The sequence below is a fragment of the Mesoplodon bidens genome (assembly GCF_964165515.1).
Source record: "Mesoplodon bidens genome assembly, chromosome: 20".
Taxonomy (NCBI): Eukaryota; Metazoa; Chordata; class Mammalia; order Artiodactyla; family Ziphiidae; genus Mesoplodon; species Mesoplodon bidens.
Window position 1 is genome coordinate 20,578,771 of NC_138181.1, and position 21,792 is coordinate 20,600,562.

At 40.9% G+C, this 21,792-nt stretch overlaps 1 protein-coding gene across 1 annotated transcript in view; it reads right to left on the reverse strand.

Annotated features, from left to right (window-relative positions):
• Positions 1-18,258: 18,258 nt before the first annotated feature.
• Positions 18,259-21,792, reverse strand: part of LOC308608195 (uncharacterized protein) — a gene marked incomplete at its 5' end in the record, with an annotated part of 106,692 nt that continues 103,158 nt past the window's right edge. Inside the window, one exon of the mRNA XM_081220919.1 lies at positions 18,259-18,537. The remainder of the gene's footprint in view (positions 18,538-21,792) is intronic.

Below are 21,792 nucleotides of genomic sequence, written 5' to 3' on the forward strand. Positions count from 1 at the left end.
AACTGCCTTCTTTCCACCAAGAGCTGGGCACTACATTTCTTTCTGAGTGAGAAGGTGACGGAAGTTTGGGGATCATGGTAATATTGTCTCCGTTATTTCCAGATTTGGTGGCTGTCCTTTGGTTACATAAGAGAGTGCCTCGTTTTGAGGAAATGCACACTTGAATGGTTATAGTTAATGGGGCATCACGACTAGGACTTAATCAAATGGCTCTGGGAAAAAAACAGCTGAGAGAGAGAGAGAGAGAGAGAGAGAGACAGGTGGAGGGGGGGAGAATGGTAAATCAAACGTTGCATAATGTTAATGACTCGGTGAGGAAATGCCAAGGTTTTTTGTGTTATTCTTGCAACTTTTCTGTAAGTTTTAAATTATTTCAAAATAAAAAGTCAAACAGGGCTTCCCTGGTGGTGCAGTGGTTGAGAGTCCGCCTGCCGAGGCAGGGGACACGGGTTCGTGCCCCGGTCTGGGAAGATCCCACATGCCGCAGAGCGGCTAGGCCCGTGAGCCATGGCTGCGGAGCCTGCGCATCCGGAGCCTGTGCTCTGCAAGGGGAGAGGCCACAACAGTGAGAGGCCCGCCTACCGCAAAAAAACAAAAAAAAACAAAAAAAAACAAAAAAAAAAAAGTCAAACAAATTTTTAAAGGGCACAGTTTGAAGAGCCTCCAATGGGCCACCTTTTGTACTGTCTGAAGCTCAAAAAAATGACTGTAATTTTAACTCAGTGAATGAATAAATAAGAATTTCTGAGTCCACAATGATACTTAACAAAGGGTGAAAGAAAACAAGAAAGAGGAAGGATGGAAGGAAGGAAGCAAGGAAGGGAGAACAGGAAGGAGAAAAAGAAGTACCACCATTGGAGGCTACTACCATGCCAAGAGCTCAGTCTGAATTTTTTGTAGAGAAAAAAATAAGCATTTACTCTGCCGTCAACACAAATAATCAATAAATAATGTATAATAAGAAATAGAAGAGAATTTTATTTGAGCCAAGCTGAGGACTATAGCCTGGGAGACACAGATTCAAGAACCACTTGAATTGTGTTCTGCCAGACTACAAAACGGGGGAGGCTTATACAGGCAAAACCCACCAAGTTACATAAATTGTTTGTCAAGAATTAGGATTGGAGCTGGCAAGAAGTAATGGTGCTTGTTAAGCAAGGGTTGCTGGGGTCCAAAATGGTTGCACACTTATAAGGGGAGACCTTGAGACCATAATGTTGTAGCTGGCAGCTGCTAGCAGATACTATTTTGAAAATGGCTGGTGGTGGTGTTCTTGAGTTTGATACAGTTCACAAAACTCAGGTTCTCAGTGATGCAGTAACATGTTTGAAACTATACCCACAATGGCCATCTGACTCCATTTTGAATGCGTGAACCACAGTTACTCCATTTTGATTTTTAAATGATCTTAAATAGGTCATCATGGTCTTTTTGAGAAAAATTATCAACATCACCAGTTGCTGAGTGAAAGGAAGATTTTCTTTTCAGAAGAATGCCCATTCATACATGTGGAAGAAATGATAGACTAAAAAATCACCATTTAACAGCCACCAAAGAAATAATTAGTTATGCAAGGATCATCAATGCATGCTGGGAAAAAAAAAGTATGTGTGTGTGTGTGTGTGTGTGAATACATAGGTAGAAAGACAAAGACAGTAAAATAATGACATTGTTATTGAATCTACGGCATGGGTGTACAGACATTCTCTGCATTATTCCTTCACCTTCTTTGAATGTTTGAAAAGGTGCAAACATACAAAAGCTTCTCCAATATCAGTGCCACTCCGTGTTTGACTAGAGTACAGAAATCACGAGATAATCCATCCTATCAGTCGTTAAAAGACTGTGGAATATTTGTTGCTTTGCCTACCCCCCAACCACAAAATATACGTAACGGAGGGGATTTTCCGCTGGCTGCTGAATTTAACCAAAGAGCTTAACTCCTGAGAGCTGCAAGATGATTTGTTTGGCAGGTAGGCAGAAGTGTTCATGAAATAAGAAAAACTGGCAGAGGAAGATCTGTTCTCGAGCCCCCAGGTGGTGGGTACTCCTTGGCACAAAGCAGAGAATCAGGCTGATTGATAGTCTGAAACCAGAAAATAAACATCCAGCTGCACCTAGGACTTACCGTCTGAGAGTTGCTATTATTCACATACTAGGATAATCGAATTCCTCCTTATTCTCTCTTATTAATACACACCTATCTCAAGAAAAGTCTGAGGAAATCGTTAACATTACGTTGTGCCTTGTATTCATGGACAATCATTCTGGTATTTTCTTCACCTAAAAACTATCTCCATGGTGGTACAGGGCAGAGGAAGCTCATCAATTCTCGCAAAACTTTAGTGCCGTCCTCAAATCAACAAATCCACTCACAGGTCATCTCCAAAGAAAATGTCCACTGTTTCTAAAGCCATTCAATAAAAAGCTCTTACAGTAAATAAAATTGTTTTTGCATAAACATAACAGAGTGATTTTTAATGGTTCTATTCTTGCTGCAAAATATATTTAAAATTATTTTAATCATATATAAATCTCTGAATCATACCACATCTAAATATGATATTGATGACCATCTTTGTATATAAAAACAGATCTGATCTACAATTGCACGGCTTATGTTGCCACATCCTACTGCTCCCTGGGGACCAGAGGTCCACTTCAGTGATAGTATTTAGCAAACTGAAATGTATTGCTGTGATATGCTAGAATTGGGCCATCCATCATGGACCTGCCACAAACTCTCAGATGGAATAAGCCAGCTCTGCAATTGTGTGCAGCAAAACTCCCAAATGGTGTAGGAGGAGAACACAGCAGAAAAACAGAATTGCACTAAATTGTAACTTCCAGGAAAAGTTTGTTGGGGAGGCAGCAACTGTGAAAAACTTTCAAGGACCTTGGCTTTATATACACCAATCCTTAAAATAATGGGTTTGGATGAGCTCTCATTTTAGCATTTAGCAACTCTTTAATTATGCCTCAAGGGAGTGGTGGTGTTCCAAGTGGGATGTACACTCCTCTGGGTGTGCATGAGAAGATTCACTGGAGAACTTCTATTTCTGTTTATTTTTCATCTAAACACAAGATGGGAAGTAAGCTTTATTAATATTTAATATACAGGTGGACACTGGAGGTGTCCCTATGTGTAAGCTGCTGTTGTCTTGTGACCTACGGCACACCAAGAACTCAAGGGGAGAGCGGGGGCTCCACCACCCATGTACTAACATGTGCCTTGAGTGTTCAGTGCATTTGGATGGAATGCTTCACATGACCGAGTGAAGTTGGGTCATGTATTACCAATGGATGGGTTTGGGCACTTTGCAAAAGAGTTAATACTAAAACAAGTGTAAACAACAAGGTCCTACTGTGTAGCACAGGGAACTATATTCAACAGCCTGTGATAAACCATAATGGAAAATAACATGAAAAAGAATATATATATGTATAACCGAGTCACTTTGCTATACAGCAGAAATTAACATAACATTGTAAATCAACTATGCTTCAATAAAATTAAAAAAAAATTAAAACAAATGTAAAAATACTTCATATACCCAGATCCAACTGAGCAGTGAACCCGAGATTAGATGTCACTTTCAAGCCGTGCAGATCTAAAGAACCTAAACTTCTTTAGAAGGAGAACTACTTCTCAATGGGCTGAGTAACATTTACTATTTCACCAATCTGCAAACAGAGCTATAATAGTTTTGGTTATAATAGGTTTTAATTGTACACAGTTCACAATAATTGAGCAAATTTCCATACTGAAGTATACAGAGACACAATAACTAATTATAAGGACCAAGTGAGTCAGTTCCACCAAACTAGCTGATTGGTGAAACAGGGGAACCCTGAAATTGCAGTTCTCACCAGAAGAACAACACGAGGCTGGGCCAACTGCCTTGGTAACCCTCAATCACATTTCAGGTGCCCTGAGCAGCTATTTGTATTTGATTTTGCGTGAGACACTGAAATCAGTGCAGTTTACCTCAAACCATCCTCTCATCTAGGAATACTTGGGGAAAGAAACTTTTCTCATTCCAACCAGAGGTTCTCAAAAGTTTATATACTATAAGACAGAGTGTAATAGTAAGACGATGACAAATTACCCGATATTTGCTCTACGGCTGGCACTGTGGTTAGTTTACATGCATTATCTACCTCATTACTCAATGTTTCTCAAGAAATTTTATGACTCTGACCACACCTCATCTTAAAACAACCATGACTTAATGTCTTAATTCACATAAGCCAAATACATGTGCAGACTGTCCTTTTCCTGATAACCATTATAAAGCACAAGTTTTCTTTATGCAGATACTGCAGGCTTGTTTCCAGCCTAATTATTCCACTAGGTCACTATATCTGCTTTCAATTCCTTCTACATGAAGTTTTTCAAAATGCCGTGTATGAAAGACCCACACCCTAGTACTTCTGTCCTTCTGGCTGAAGCCCAGCCCAGGGACTGTGTGAGGCCTGTAGTAACTCTCAGTGCTCCCTGGGCCCTGCTGGGATTGCTCAGAAATGCAGCTCAGAACAAGTGGTAAATGCCATCTAAGGCTACATCCTGGCCCAGGGGGGACGCTACAGACTGGTGGAACATATATTACCTCATTGCACATTTTCTTCTCTGGAAAGAGGAAAGATAAGTGTAACGACCATTCAGGAGAACTTAATACGGGCCCTGTGGTTGGCCAAGTGCTAACATATTTGTTACTTCACACACTGGCAGGTTCTAGAGTCACACAGCCTCAGTTCAAACCCCATTACCCCATTTACGAGCTGAGTTCCTTGGGCCTTGGTTTCTTCATCAGGAAAGGAAGGATAATAATAATACCTACTTCGTAGGATTGCTATGAGGATTAAATGAATGATTTTTTCTAGATAAAGTGCTGAGAACATGCCAGTTACATAGTAAGCTGTCTAGGAGAACTGCTCCTGTGTTGTCTACTACAGCACACTCTACTTCTGTACTTTTTGTTGGAAGGACTGACTCGGCTGAGAACCAACTCGTAGAAAGGTACACCTCGACTAAATTTGAACTTTATTCCTTCTACTTCCCCTCCGCCTGGAACAATAGTGTAATTAACCTATTACTGGTTTGAAATATATTATTTTTTATTAGCTTATTAAGAAATATTATCTTAAATGCTGTTGTCTTGTGAAATATTATTGTTATAAATTATAATTCCTGCAGTGAACCTCTGTTAAATAAATTATTGGCAAAGACAATCTCAGTTTCTGAGCTTAATTTGCCCAAATAAAACATCGGTGCTTCTGACCGTCCATAAATCAGAAGTTCCCATGACCCCTTCCTTGGGTTTGATTAATTTACCAGAGTGGCTCACAGAACTCAGGGAAACAGTTTACTTACTAAATTTCTAGCGTATTATAAAAAGATATAACTCAGGAACAGCCAGATGGAAGAGCTGCACAGGGCCAGGTATGTGGGAAGGGGCTGGAGCTTCCATGCCCTCTCTGGGTGTGTCACCCTCCTAGCACCACTGCTTGTTCACCAGTCTGGAAGCTGTCTGAACCCTGTCCTTTTGGGGGTTCTTATGGAGGCTTCCTGAAGTAAGACGACCGAGGAAATTTTTGCCCATCTGTGATGGATTCAATCCCCAGCCCCTCTCCCCTCCCTGATGTCAGGGGGTGGGGCTAAAAGTTGCCACCTTTTCATTACTTGGTTGGTACCCCTGGTGACCAGCATCCACTCCTAGGGGCTTTCCAAAAGTCATTTTATTAACATAAACTCTGGGTGGTGAAAGGGGCTTGTTATGAATAACAAAAGATAACTTTATCACTCTTATCACTTAGGAAATTCCAACGGTTTTAGGAACTGTGCCAAGGACAGAGTTGGAAGACCAAATATTTATTTCTTATTATTAATCACAGTGTCACATAAGCACTCAACACATGTTGGTTATTTTAATCTAAATCCTCATAACAACCCTACGAGATAGATATTATTATTCTCCTTTTACAATTGAGAAAATAAGCTCAGAGTAATTAAGCAATTTTCTTGGGTCATGCAGCAAGTAAGTGATGATGCTTGTATTTGTACCTGAGCTAGTTGGCCTGACTCTACATTTTAAGTTTTTTTTTCTATCACACAGCTCCAAAGAGAAAAATATATATGTCAGAAATGAGAACCAAGGAGAACCTTATGAAACTGAGCGTGGCCCTGTGGGGCCCTCCCAGGGAACAAAAGCCTTTCCGTGTCCCCTGTTTCTGGTTTGTAGGAAAAAAGACTTTAGCCTTCTAGACTTTCCCTGAGTTCCAAAGGGCAGTTACTAATTAGGGAAGTGAGGGAATGTGGGAACAAAGGAAAAGCAGTCAGGAAACAGTAGTGCAGCATTAAGACAGAGTCCTAGGTCCTCCTCAAGGGATATACACAACAATCCAGTGCATAAAAAAAATATTAAAAAAAAATCCGATGCATATCTTTGAGTTGTTCTACTGGAACTAAGGCCCACACCCAGGTGGAGGATGGTAACTTCAGGCTGAGCAGGAAAGTCCTGGAACACCACCCTGTTACCTCACCAGCAGAAGAAGGTCATAACCCCTGCAGCCCAAATGTTGCCTTTAAAAATGCTTCCCTGAAAATCATCGGGGAGTTTGTTTGGGTCTTTTGAGCACAAGCTGCCCATTCTCCCTGCTTGGCCCTGTGATAGACCTTCCTCTACTCCAAACTCTGACGTCTCTGTTCGTTTGGCCTCCCCGTGCATCAGGCACATGGACTTGGATTCAAGTCATGTCTGTCCTTCATTTCTCTTTTGGTCAAAATATCTGGAAATCAGATTTGATCTAAATGCTTTCCAGAATATAATGATTATGGTAATAAACTGTGAGCTCTAAATTCTGAGGAGCTATTTTATGAGGGGTGGGAAAATCTAATTATTTCTTCAGTGATATGTAATAGCTATGTATGAAATGTGGCTTTGGAATTTCAAGTTTAATCGTAAAACTGGTATTTTTGTTATTGTTTATAGATGAACGAATTTAAATATCTATCCAAGTTCTAAACTACTTATTGCCTGTACCGTAGCTTTTCCCCCTCCTTTTTGGTTTACTTCTACATATGTTTCTGTGACAAAGACTAGAAAAACTAAGGTTTTTTTTTTTTTTTTTTTTTTTTTAAGAATTGAGATGCTTTACTTCTATAAGCAAAGAATCCCTTGAAATTGAGAGAGCTAGCAAGTAACAACAATGTAGCATACTTTTCTTTTTTCCATGCTGTAGATAACTGGAATAGTTTAGGCACCACATCTAATCTCTTACATAAGTCTTATGCAAGAGATGTGAGCCAGTTTTCCCTGAAACAGTGCCAGAGCTAATTCAAATATTGAAGGGCCTTTGCTTCCTAATATTCCTGGTAAGCATGACCTATACTTACTTTACTTAGTTCACTTAGGTTATTTATAAATCACATGGGTAAACACACGCATGCACACACACACACACACACACACACATTTATAAACATCCTTGCCAACACAGTGAAAGCTCATATTGTATTTGTTCAAGTATGCTTAGCCTGGGCAGGGAAGGGGAAAGAGAGAAAGGCTTGGGATGATTAATGCTATTTCTTTAATCTTTCATAGAAACACATACAATAACTGAAGACATTTTGGAAACAAACCACTAATACTCATCAGGCCTTTGGTAGGACATAACTCCAGCATGGAAGGCTAACAGCCCTGTTCAGTGGCTCAGGAATTTGAGTTTTCTTATTTTAAGAGTGGGGAGATGCATGAGGGAAGGGATGTGGGAACAGATGTATATGTATGACTGATTCACTTTGTTATAAAGCAGAAACTAATTAAAAAAATAAATAAATAAACTTAAAAAAAAAAAAAAAAAAAAAAAAAAAAAAAAAAGAGTGGGGAGAGTTAGGCAACTGAAAGTTGAGTGTGCCAAAGACAAGGGGAGATCAGAAACAGAGACAGATTAAGGTCTCAGAGATCCTGCAGGTCGGCCAGAGCCTCTGGGGGTGCTGTGTCACAACCTTGTATTTCTTCTAACATGTGACTCGTTGTGTTAGCTGGCTAAGCAGAAACAAGTCCTGTTGAGATATGTTTGGGTGGGAGGCCTTTTTCTCACATTGCAAGGTAGAGCACACAATCTCAAATCCAAGTATCAATTGAGAGTCCAGCCAATCAAAATATCTATTGTAAAAAATCAGTAAACAAAAACTTCAATTATATAGAATCTGGAGACCAGAAGGGGGAGCTCTCGTGCCCTGTGATGACAGCAGAGCCCCAACAGGAAGAGGAAAGACTCCTCTTCTTTCCAGGCAAGGACTCAGCCAATGAAGAGCCATGGACCCTTTGTTTACTGTAGCCTTTTCTCCTCTAAAAAAGCATTCTTTCCTCACTGAGCAGGGACTTGCCCATGGCTCAACATGGTTGCAGATGTTGTAATTCTCTACTGATCCCGAATAAACCCATCTTTGCTGGAGAAATATCTGGCAGTCGGCTTGTTCCAGGTCAATACTATCTATGAATAGAAATGATGAATAAGAGATCTATTTATCTATTTATGAATAGGAAATGAATTTTAATGAAGATTTTTAAAAACCAAATAATTAATTGAAAAAGACATTTGTACTGTACATCATGAACTATATACATTTAATTAGAGTTTAATTAATAATTTAATTGAGCAATTTTTAATATATGGTGAGAACTCTCATACCACTTTATATCTATCCTTTCTTCCCAACGAGTGGTGACTTGTTGACTTCCTTCAATGCGGCTGGTAGAATTCTTTCTGTTCTAGTCTGGTCAGAATTCTCATCTTATTATTGAACCTCCAGGTTCTACTGATCTTTTTATATATCTTCTGTGTGATTCTAGACCCAGGGAGTTTTGTTCTGAGGTTGTCACTCTTATGTATTAAAGTCAGAAAATAGTCTCTTGTATTATAGATGTTCAAAGTGCTGGTTTTAGATACGGTCTCCACCACCTGGTATTTAAAGGGGCTGCATTTCTCCAAGGATCCCTGTTAAATGCCTGCCACATAATGGGAATGTCTCCTCGCTTTATTATGTGACCTCGCATTTCTCCCTGTGGCAACAATTTCTGTATTCTGCCTTATTTGGGCAATAGAAACATTTGAAACTTAGCGATTTCAAGCAGGAAGAGTAATTTCCTGATGGATCTGAGCAGATATGACCCCTCTATTGTTCTAAGTCACCATGACACTTTCAAATCATTAAGCGCTCCACCTGGGAGCAGAACTTCAGAGTTTAATTGTTTAACCATTTCATACTCACTATTATATGGGTCTTATTAGAATCACATGGCCCATAATACGAACAGAATAAAAATTTTTTAAATCTTCCCAAACAATGAATATAACTGCCATATTTGTCTCAAAATATTTGATTCCTCCGAGAGATATTTCATGTTTTAATCTATCTGATTAGTGCAGCCAGAATAGAACCAGCTGTGGACAGAGGGAACTAGGGAGCCACCCAAATACCATGGTTTTTAAAGAGAATAGGGTATATCCCCTATCCTTAATTTTCCTCCTGAAATTCTACAGTGAGAGGCATTTCAATCATTACTTTGAATTTGAAAACTAAGTTATTCCTGTAAAGGGTTATATGCTCCCAAAGGTTAAAATCTGAGCTGGGTTTAGTGAACAGATACCTTGAAACAAGACAGGCTCTAGTAGATGCATAAGAACAGACAAATGTGCAAAGGCGCTTTGTGTGATGAGATAAGGGAGCAGAGACCGAGAAGCCCATTAACATGGTGGGGAAAGGGAACTAGAAACTGGCATTGGCCAGTTCCCAGCACTGTGAGGAGCAGCCTAATCCTAGACAGTTGCTTTTTGACAGTAGTAATGAAGTCTACAGAGAATCTCTGGGTCCAAACCAGCACTTGCCAGTAGAGCTATCTGCAGTGATGGAAATATTGTCTATTGCTCTATTCAGTATGGTAGCCACTGGCAACATGTGGCTGCCAAGCATCTAAACTGTGGCTAGTGCAACCAAAGATTTAATTTAAATTTTTAATTTAAAATTTTAAGTGTAAGTAACTACATGAGGCTAGTGTCTATTGTATTAGACAGAGCAGCTCTAGACCATGTTCCAGTTCTGCCTATATGTTGCCAAGACCAAACAAAACTCTAATTCTTTAGTTCCCTCCTTCTTCATTTTTTTAATTCAAAGAATATTTCCAAGTGAGAGATATCAAATTAGTATTACTAGTATTACTTTCATATATTAACTTCCTACTAAGTACTGAGTTCATTTATTATTATTTTAATTCTACCAACAGACCTTAAAGGTAAATATTAGTTTTTTTTTTAACAGATTAAAGAAACAGGTTCAGAGAGGTCGTGAAGATAGTAAAGGACAGTGTTGGATCTGTCTGACTTTGAGGTCTATATTCTTTCCCCTACCTCACACTAAAGACACCAAACATACAAAAATATTTTACAGTTATATCTATGTCTGCTTTTCTAGATGAAACCATATTTTTATTACATTTTATTAGCATGAATAATAAAATTTTCTCCTCCTCACTTTCTGTACCTCTGTCTCTCTGATACAGCCTAAAAGAGTGACTGATGTCCACAGCAGAAGTGGTTCTCTTATGAAACACAAATGGAATTATGAAAAACATGGACAAATTTATGACCAAAAGGGCCATAGTCTGCTATTAGCTCTCTGGGATATATAATAGTTACTTTTAAAGCTTGTTAGGTAGCACAGCTGCATATCAACCACTGCATGTTACTTGAAGTAGCTATTCACAGCTGAACACTGGGATGGACTGACCCTGGTATGACTCAATTCAAATCCCTATGTTCTTATGATAGGCTATTAGCAAATGAAGGAATCATAATTCTACCTAGAGCTCAGTTGTAAGTTAATAATTTATTTGTTTAGGGAAGGTCTCAAGCTTTATCAGTATCATTATGCAAAAATATTAACTGCTTGAAAATGTAAGATGTATGAAAATCAAATATAAGCAAAAGTATTCAAATAAATTCATGAGAAGCAATGTTAATTTTAGAGAAGGCAGAAAAACATAATACAGTTGTAATTCATAATACAATTAATGAATTTTTAAGTGCTCTTTTCAGTTGTCAGATTTAGTTTTCTCAAACCAGAGTTTAGATGGTGGTAAAATTAGCAAAAGTGGAAAAAGAGAAGACTAAGTATCCAATTAAAGCCACAGTGTCAAGAGAAAGCCAGGTTTTTGAACAAGCAAGTAAGGTCAAGGGTCAGCTATTTTAGGAACAAATGGTACCCAGAAACGTGAGCTGAAAAGGAATTCTTAAAGCTAACAGTTAGTCCTCAGGAGAAAACCAGGTGATATACAAAGTAAATGCCCATGATAACTGGCAAACTAAGAGTGGGTCAGGTATTCGTAAAAAGTTCACGTGGGTGGGCAGTTGGCATTGATAGGACAAGCGTTGCTACAAGAAAGGAGAAAATTAAATCAACAGTGGAACAATTCAGCTACTAGGGAGTCTACAAGACAAGACAAATAAAGACTCTGAGAGCACAGTATATGGTATGCTCTGAATGTCTGCATCCCCCTCAAATTCGTACATTGAAATCTTAACCCCCTGCACAGCGATGGTATTAGGCAGTGGAGCCCTTGCCAGTTGCTTAGGTCATGAGGGTGGGGCCTTCATGAATAGGATTAGTGTTCTTATGCAAGAGACCCCTCAGGACTCTCTCAACCCTTCCGCCATTTGAGGACACAGAGAGGAGGTGCTGGCTGTGAATCAGGAAGCCAGCTCTTACCCAAACACAACCATGCTGGTGCCTTGATCTTGGACTTCTTAGCCTCCAGAACTTCGAGAAATAAATTTCTGTTGTTTATAAGCCACCCAGTCTGTGGTATTCTGTCATAGTTAGCTCCAATGGACTAAGACAGTATAGAAGCTTAACCACTGAAGAACCAGGGTTGAATAAAAGAAGCCAATTGTAAGTCTTGAATATACAGCTGAGAGGGAGCTAAATGCACGACCGACTCGTTGCTGAGCAAGTGAGCTGCTCCCTCACAGTCAGGGACAATGAGGTCTCAGCTGGTGTGGGGAGGAGCTGGACCAAGAGAAGCCTCAGTTCAGTCTTTAAAGATGTTGAGACCACTGCTGTGTAATCTTCTTGAGAAGGAATAGTGGCCCTAGGAAATAACACCAAGCACATCTCTTCTTGAGGCTGGCCGGAAGAAGGTCGGAGTGCCAGGTCCCTTATGTGCCCATGAATAGACACAGAGTGGGGGCAATCGTAGCTTAGCAGGGAGCAGGGAGCACAGTAACCTAATTCTCTCTACCTTCCATCCTCTCCCTAAAGTCATAATTGGAATTAACCAGAGAGTTTCACCGGGTTGGTGTAGGAACACTCTCTGCAACATAAGGTGTTTTCTGATGTCAACAGCAGATGGTCCTCTTTTCATTTCAGTGTCCCCTTTCTTCCCTGTGAGAAGCAAATGCTACAGTGTCTTTTCTGGGTCATTTCATTCCCAGGAAAACTGCAGAATGTTCCTTCTGTATTTGCTCCAGGGATGGGGAGGACTGTGAGTCCAGAAGGCCACACTCCTCCTACAGTGCCGGATATAATGTCCCCGAATATCTCTGCTAGTGAAGGGCACACTCTGGAAAACTCACATCTTGATGCTCTTCCACTGGCATCCATTTAGTCCCTTTCAACATGTGTTTATTGTATTTTCCCATCCACGTGTGTAAAAGTCATAGCAGTTGCACTTAAGTGTTTAGCTTGTTTTCTTTATTTGATAGGGGACTTGGCTTCTGAGAGGAGTCAAAGATGGAGAAGAAATGGGCGAGGTGTATCTCAGGGCCCACTGTCTGAAAGTCAGCAGTGAAATCTGCTTTTGCCCTTTTCCACATCAATTTTTCACCATTTTGCATATGTTTGATTTTCCCTCATAACTCCGGGATTTTAGTTTCTTTCTTTTTTTTTTTTTTTTGCGGTACACGGGCCTCTCACTGTTGTGGCCTCTCCCGTTGCGGAGCACAGGCTCGGGACGTGCAGGCTCAGTGGCCATGGCTCACAGGCCCAGCCGCTCCGCGGCATGTGGTATCTTCCCGACCCGGGGCATGAACCTGTATCCCCTGCATCGGCAGGCGGACTCTCAACCACTGCGCCACCAGGGAAGCCCTTTAGTTTCTTTTTGAAGCTATTAATTGCCTAGAGTTATAGAACACTGGAGCAAAGAAGCAGTCAATCTCATAACTATCATAAGAAAAGCTTTAAAACCAGCAAAACATATTAAGAATATTCCTGTAGATGTTTATAGATATTTTCTGCAATAAAGAGTGAAGTTTATATTCTGTCTGGTAGCATAATATGCTCAGGAAGAGGCAAAGATGCTATTGAACAGTGAAAAAGAACATTGCAAAGAATTTTCCAGTTATGCAGTTTTTTGTTGTTTTTTTTTTTCTTTTTGGCGGTATGCGGGCCTCTCACTGTTGTGGCCTCTCCCGTTGCGGAGCACAGGCTCCGGATGCGCAGGCCCAGCGGCCATGGCTCACGGGCCCAGCCGCTCCGCGGCATATGGGATCCTCCCAGACCGGGGCACGAACCCGTATCCCCTGCATCGGCAGGCGGACTCTCAACCACTGCGCCACCAGGGAGGCCCCAGTTATGCAGTTTTAAGGGTGATGTTCTAAGATGGGGATAAATCTAACAAGTGCAATAGTGTTTCCTCAGATCTAATTTAAAAAATATTAGCTTCTGGAAATCTCTTACCTGTTTCTTTGTTTACAATTATTCTGAATGTTTTCTGTTATCTGTGATGAAATTTGAAAAGAGCTGGATCCTTGGCTGGGGGAGTGACCTGCTTTTGCTTAAGAAGGCACTTGTTGGGTAGCATCTCTGCATGATTTTTGAAAGTTATCAGAGGTGAGAAGGGTAATTGAAGCTTCCAGAATCAAGAAAAACTACAAAAGAAGCTTATTTTTATAAATGGTATTGTCTGTCTTATATAACCCCCTGGAAGACACCCACTTCTCACTTCTAAGAGCTCTTATGAGTCAATTTGTCATTTGATATTTTGTAGAGTTTGCAGTAAATGGTAAGAAGTGAATTCTTCTATTAAACTTCAATGATTAACTAAATCCACTCGATTTCGTACTGTAGTTCCTTGAGGGAAGCTATTCTATCTCTTTCCTCTCCTTGCCCAGCTGGCTCCCAATATGGAGAACAGTTTCTTACATGTACTACAGGCCCAACAAGTATTTGTAGCATTAAACTGAATTCGGGAAATTTCCCTTCTTTGGGGTATGGAACTGAAAACACATGAAGCCAGAAAGTTTTGCCATCCTCACCCCACCCCCATCAACCCCCAAGTATCTGCCTTTCCTGGGGCTGGTGATGAGAATCTCCTCAACCTCTCCCCTGCTTCCTCTTCCAGCTCATCCCTCCTCCTCTTCATCCCCCAGTCTCTTCTGTTTCTTCCCTTTCCCCTCTTCCTTAGAGATTCTAAGCAAGAAATCTATATACGCAGAGAACAAAACCAACCGGGAAACAAGATGCCGACTTATTAATAGCTGGGCAAGGATCAATCACTCTGATGCAAGGCAGATTTGGAGAATAAGGTTTAGGTAAGGAAGTCTAAGGAAGGCTTCTTTTTGTTTCCTTGTCCCTGAGTCCAAGATTATCAGGGGTCCACTTAGCTGCCAGAACACATCAAGATGGATGGAAGAAGGTTTTAGTGCAAGACAGCAGCCCCATCAGGGTCCTGGGCCGGAAGCATAGAGCTTACCACGTGGACACAGGAAACGACTCAGATGGGACTGTCCTTTAACATGGGGGTTCACAGGAGTCCTGGAACTGATTCCCTGCAGGTACCGAGGGACAACTGTGTATCCTTTAAGACCCAGCTCAGATGCTACTTCTATATGACAGTCCATGATTGCCCCAACCAGAAATAGTTGCGCCCTCATGAGTGTGTCTGATTTGTGTCTTATAGTGCAGAGAGCAAGGATCTAGCAGCCTGAGTCTGAAATCTGGCTACCCAGCTTCTTAGCTTTGCTCTTGAGCAAGTTACTTTACCTGTGGTCACCACAGGTAAAAAGTGGCCAGTAGGAGGCTCGTGTTCTCACCAACCAGGGAACAACCGGTTCTACTTTGGACAGGGACTAGTGGGGGACCAGGGGAGAGGGCAGAAGACTGGGGGTGTCTGCTGCCCTCCTGGACTGAGACGGGAAGTGGAAGAGGGAACTGAGGGTTCCCTGACAGAGAAGTATAGGCACAGATTTGGGAAGTGAGTTTAGGATTCCTTTTGATCTCTATTGTCCAGAGGAAACCAGGCCACAGAGCTCGGATTTTTACCCTGGACCCAATTCAATACACGAGTCATCACCACTAGACCTCTGCTTGACCCTTACCTCCTCCACCCAGCTTCAACCTCTCCATATGATTTCCCTCTATTCATCAAGTTGCCACCAAATTAGACATCTTTTAGGTTCCTTACACAGCCTCTGTACTTTTCAGTCTCCATATCTTTATTTTAGTCCCTCCCACCACTCGGTCATAAACTTCTACAGTGGGCCCTGAGTATCCACGGGTTCTGCATCTGCGAATTTGACCAAATGTGGATAGAAGATATATATATATTTTATATTCCAGAAAGTTCGAAAAGGTAAAACTTAAATTTACCTAGTGCAGGTTAACTATTTACATAACATTTACATTGCATCATAAGTAATCTAGACATGATTTAAAGTATATGGGAGGATATGCATGGGTTATATGCAAACATTACACCATTTTATATAAGGGACTTGAGCATCCACAGGAGTCCTGGAACTGATTCCCTGCAGGTACCGAGGGACAACTGTGTATCCTTTAAGACCCAGCTCAGATGCTACTTCTGTATGACCGTCCATGATTGCCCCAACCAGAAATAGTTGCGCCCTCATGGGTGTGTCCGATGTGTGTCTTATCGTGCAGAGAGCAAGGATCTAGCAGCCTGAGTCTGAAACCTGGCTACCCAGCTTCTTAGCTTTGCCCTTGAGCAAGTTACTTACCTTTTCTTGTTACTTGGTTTCCTCATAGTATATCATATAGGGAGGTGCTATCTTATAGTGATTGGCATCATGTAAATTATATAATGCCTGACCCACAGTAAGTCAGTCTCCAAAAAGGGAGCCTACTGTTACAGCTTGTAGCCATCTTTAGCATCAATTACAAAATATGGTGAATTATATTTATTTGTAGACCTGAGTTATCTCCTCCCACTGGATAATTCACTTGCTGTGGCAGTAACAATAGCTTCCCATTTTTGTATCCCTTCCATCGCCACCCCAGGGTCTTGCATGATGCACACAAACAAAACCAACATAATGGACTTAAATGTACCAAAATAGACTTGACCCTCTACATCAGTTCATATCACTCTAAATCATTAATCGCTGCTTACCTTGAATGGGCACTGTATAAACTAATTAGTATTATAGAACACTACGTATATTAATTTACTCAAAATATCAGATGACCAAAGTTTATATTTTTGCAGACATCGGATGTATTTTTTAAAACAGTGCTTTGTTTGAATAAAGTATTAGAACCTATTAATCTTTTATCCTAAAGTTTGCTTAGCCATTGCCAGAAGTGCAGGCCTTGCCAACATTTTTTCCTCCACCTCTTTAAGAATTATTTCCTTTAGATTTAATCTGATTTTTTTATTACAGCATACTCTTCTTATCAAGATCGTTTAATAGACACCTCAAATGAATAAAGGTTGTTTAAATGTTGTTCATTATTGAGGGTAATGAAGATTCTTTATAATCCATACCCTGTGCCTTTCTGCTTTACCAGGGCAGGTTTATGCCACAGCCGGGCTGGGAACAGCACCTAAACTCCTCTGTGGAGTAGACAGACCCCTTTTGTGAATGCATAATCGATTCAAGTATATGCCTCTTAAGCTCAGCTTGAAAAAAGTAAAATCAAAGTAAAAACACAACAAACCTGTGAGTATGGCAAGTTTAGATCACATTAACTCCACACCATCATTAAAGGCAGAGTTCTTCCAGAATCTGGAAATAACCAACAGGGCCTCTTTGTTCCAGCACTGCACTCCTAAAAGAGCAATTCCAATCCCAACAGCCCGGAGGGTTACACAGTTGGCCCTGGGCGTGCCTGCCAAACGCCCAAGACAGTTCCCAGGAACTTTCCGCTGGCTGAAGTGTTGACAGGCTCGCGAGCAGAAAGAGCGGGCTGTTAATAGGAATATACATCTCAGAGAGTCAGAAACCAATCTACTCAGATTTCCCAGACCATCCTCCACTCCATTTCTCTCTTCCAAACAATCCAAGTACAGATTCTCTTTTTGAAACCTTCCTCCAGTGAAGTATTTACGTCCCCGATTCCCCCAACCCGGAAAAAAAAAGAAAAAAAAAAAAAAAGCTGTAAGGTTCTCGATGCCAAGGAGAGTCCACTCACCTCCCTCTCTGCCCCCCAGGTTCTCCCAGATTCCAAGGGGCGGGGCGGGGAAGGGTGGCTTTGGCAGCAGCTTCCCTCCTGGGTCTGCCCTGGGTCTCACTCGGCACCGCCCTCACCTCTTGTTCAGTCCTGTCTTCTGGGGCCTCAGGGCAACTGGAAAGTATCTTTTGCTTACAAAGAATGCGGGAACCCCTGCAGTTCAGGAAGGTTTTTACTTTACTTTCTTCTAAAAAGGCTTTGTTTTTCTAAAAACACATATAAGACTATTCTGATGGTTTTAGGGACATCAGTGCCTCCTTCACAGATACTAATGTTAGATAATGAAGCTCTGAGTTGGTACATTTAAAAGTTAATGAGAGATCAATTAGACCTCAAGAAAGCTGGAGGGAAAAAGTTAATGAGTCAGAGAGAAAGAAAGAGAGAGAGAGAGAATGCTAGCTGCCCTAAAACGGATCTTCCTCTTCTTCTACAATAATAAAAGCCTTGACATTGAGCTGAGGTACCTGACCACCTAGAATACAACGTTTCTTTCTCAAGTTGCCCAGCAGCTAAAGGAGGCCATCTAACTAAACACTGGCCAATGCGATGGAAGAAGCAGCTCTACATGCTCTTGGCAGAGCATGTTCCTAAGTCCAGAGCAAGCTCCTTCTTCCAGCCCTTCCTCAACCCGGCTGCCTGGACAAGGAACTTGGTGCCAAAGGCAACATGCTAGGAATGACAGAGTAACAAGATATATAGAAGGAACCTCGCACAGTGCAGCCAAGTGTCTATCTCTGGACTATTACGTGAGAGAGAAATACATTCCTATCCTGTTTATGCCACTGTTAATTTGAGTTTCTATTTTATTTCATGTAGCCAACCATATGTGAAGCAGAGATGGGTTTTCAATGAAGTGAGTGAAGCATAAACTTCAGAAACCCTCCCTTGTCTGGGATTATTCCAAGGCGGGAGGGAGAAACTTGGCCTTGTGTTCCCATGGTCATTTTGTATTCTTTTCCTTAAAGGGTTCCCCCAAATTGCATAGGCCCCATGACCTGAATTCATACCTCATGCTCAGTAATTCAATGAAGCTTTTCAGGTGTACCTCTTCCTGGTAAGCGAACCTGAAATACAGAACAGCAAGTAACTACGGCAGATTTCTCTCCTGCATGAGCTACACTCTAACGTACTTGGTGAGATTTAAGAATATCACAGTCTATTGTTTCTCAAAGTATATATTCCTAGATAATAATGACTGTTGTAAGAAAACGGAGGTTTTTTTTTTTTTTTTTTTTTGCGGTACGCGGGCGTCTCACTGTTGTGGCCTCTCCCGTTGCGGAGCGCAGGCTCTGGACGCGCAGGCTCAGCGGCCATGGCTCACGGGCCCAGCCGCTCCACGGCGTGTGGGATCTTCCCGGACCGGGGCACGAACCCGTGTCTCCTGCATCGGCAGGAGGCCTCTCAACCACTGCGTCACCAGGGAAGCCCAGGAGTTTTATGATCAAATAATTTGGGGAAATGCAGTATTAGCTAAAACATTTGTGAATATGTTGTTAACTTTAATATCTCTCAGAGGATTTAATTTGCAAGTATGAATAGGGAATCTCCCTAAGAGAATGCTGTGCTTTTTAAACTCATTGGATTACTAAAACCCCTATTAAGGAGTGGTTCACGGGCTAGTTTTCTGTGGAGCACAATTTAGAAATACTCACCAGGTCTCAGCTGGAAATATTTGTAGACTATCTCTTAGGACAAAGTCTGTGATTTTTTTCTTCCTCATCTTGTTTTGTTAAGTTGCTCCCTGTCTGGAGTTTGTTGCCCAATAAGCACGAATTCCAACAATATTGCCGTTTTTAGATTTACACTGGCACATTGCTCAAGTCTCCAACAAAAGCTAGGAGTATTATGTACAAAGTATTAGGTCACCTGTGCAGGAAAGGGTGTGACTTCAAGGGAACTGGGGTTACACTGAGGTTTTATCTCCAACGAGGAGGTTTTTTGATAGTGAGGTATGGAAAGCTACAATCATGACTGAGAAGTGGTTCTACATAAAATACCTTTTTTTTTTCCCCTTATCTCAATGTTTGTAGAAATGTCCCAGCTCATTTGTGGGAGTTACATTTTCCTTATAGGGAAATAATTAGTCTCCAGGCTTCTTGCCTTTAAGTGAAATTTAAGTGTTCACACTTGTATTTGTCTTCTCAGGTTTCTGTAACAGAATTCCACAAACTGGGTGGCTCAAAACAACTCTCTTCTAGTTCTGGAGTCAGAAGTCTGAAATCAAGGTGTCAACAAGGCCATGCTTCCTCTGAGACTCTGGGTAGAATCCTTCCTTGCCTCCTCCTGTCTTTTGATGGTGGCTGTCAGTCCTTGATGTTCCTTGGCTTACAGCTGCATCACTCCAATCCCTGTCTCTGTCCTCACATGGTTTTTCTCTTTTTACAGAAAGTAGAATATCAACATATCTTTTGGAAGGATACGGCTCAACACATAACACCGCCAAAGAACCTGTAATTATCTTTTGGGCAGCATACTGTCATAGTGGACAGAGCTCTGAGTTAGGAGGGAGAAGCTCTGAGTTGGTGTTGGGCAAATGTCTAGCCTACATTTCCATATACATAACCAAGGATAACAATACACTCCTTGATTTCCCTCTAAGGGTTGTGACAAAGATCTAGAAAAGTGCTTTGTGGCCTTTCAATGATAATAGAAGTGCTGTTGCTGTCTTTAAAGGGCAACATGGCTGGTGTGGGCAACTGACATTTAGTATATCATCTCATACCTAACTTTAGGCAATCATTTTGACTTCTACCACATATAGCTCCTTAGTAGATAATAATTTTTTTTTTTTTTTTGCTACCCTTGCATTGTCAACTAAGTGATGTCAGGTGGTGAGGGGAATCCTTGCAAGTGCAGCCAACTCACAAATTGAATGTGAAGCACTGAGTAATGGAAAAATGCCCATATTGCTTTAATAACAATTCTTTGTGTTTTAACTCAAGGTAAATGACTGAAAAATGCCAGTGGAAGACTTTTTTAAGACTAGATGTTAATTGGTATATCCAAATTTACTCAGCATCCATTGTATATAAACTTCTACTCTTAAATTTGATGCAGTAATAATGAAACAGTAGAGCCGTGGTTCATAAACTGATGTCCTGGGTCTCTAGAGGCACTGCAGGTAGTCATAGGGATTTGCATGCAAGTTCTAATTTTGCAGAAGTCCCTAAAATCGTATTTTCATTTAGTTAGCACAACATAACTAAAATGTTCTTCTTTTTTCTTTGGATTGAATTTATTACATCATTTTGATTATACTGGTTATCTCAGGCTGGGTAGACGTTCTCTTTGGCAACCATATACCGTTTTAAACAAATAAAAATGAATTATTTATGATGACATAGTTAAGATCATTTAAAAATCAAACTGGAGTAAAAGTGGTTCAGGCATCCAAAAATGGAGCCGGGTGGCCATCGTGGATTTGGTTTCAGACATGTTTCTGCATTACTGAGAACCTGAATTGTCTGAACTGTAGCAAACTCATGGATACCACCAGCCATTTTCACAACAGTATCTCTAGCAGCTGCCAACCTTATGGTCTCAAGGTCTCCCCTTATAACTATGCAACCATTTCAGACCCCAATCAATCCTTACTTAACAAGCACCCTTACTTCTTGCCAGCTCCAATCCTAATTCTTGACAAACATCTTATGTAACTTTGAAGTTTAGACTGTTTATTATTTACATTGACATTTATAATGTGTAATTTTTTTGGTATACAGAATTTTAAGAAACATGAGAATAGAGGGAGATTGAGATTTTAAGAAGAGATTCTTAGTAGTTAAAATGTTGACAAAAGGGTAGATTTAAAAGGTATGTACTGGGCTTCCCTGGTGGCGCAGTGGTTGAGAATCCGCCTGCCGATGCAGGGGATACGGGTTCGTGCCCCAGTCCCGGAAGATCCCACATGCCGCAGAGCAGCTAGGCCCGTGAGCCATGGCCGCTGAGCCTGCACGTCTGGAGCCTGTGCTCCGCAATGGAAGAGGCCACAACAGTGACAGGACCGTGTACCGCAAAAAAAAAACCACACACACAAAAAAATAAAAGGTATGTACTGATATGACCCCCTTTTAATGAACATAGACAAAAGAAGACAGTCTCCCAAATACTTTGTTCTATTTCTGCTTAAAACCATTACTTGACTTAAATGCATTTTAACTATGACCTTCTAGAATTTCCTGAACAATTTTCTGCTATTTAAAATGTAGTTGGCTGATTGATTCCTCCTTTCACATTTCAGAAATGTCCTGTGTCATTTTAATGATTATGTGGAGTGTGACTTTGTTCTCAGCACTATAAGTATACAGAGCCAAAACACT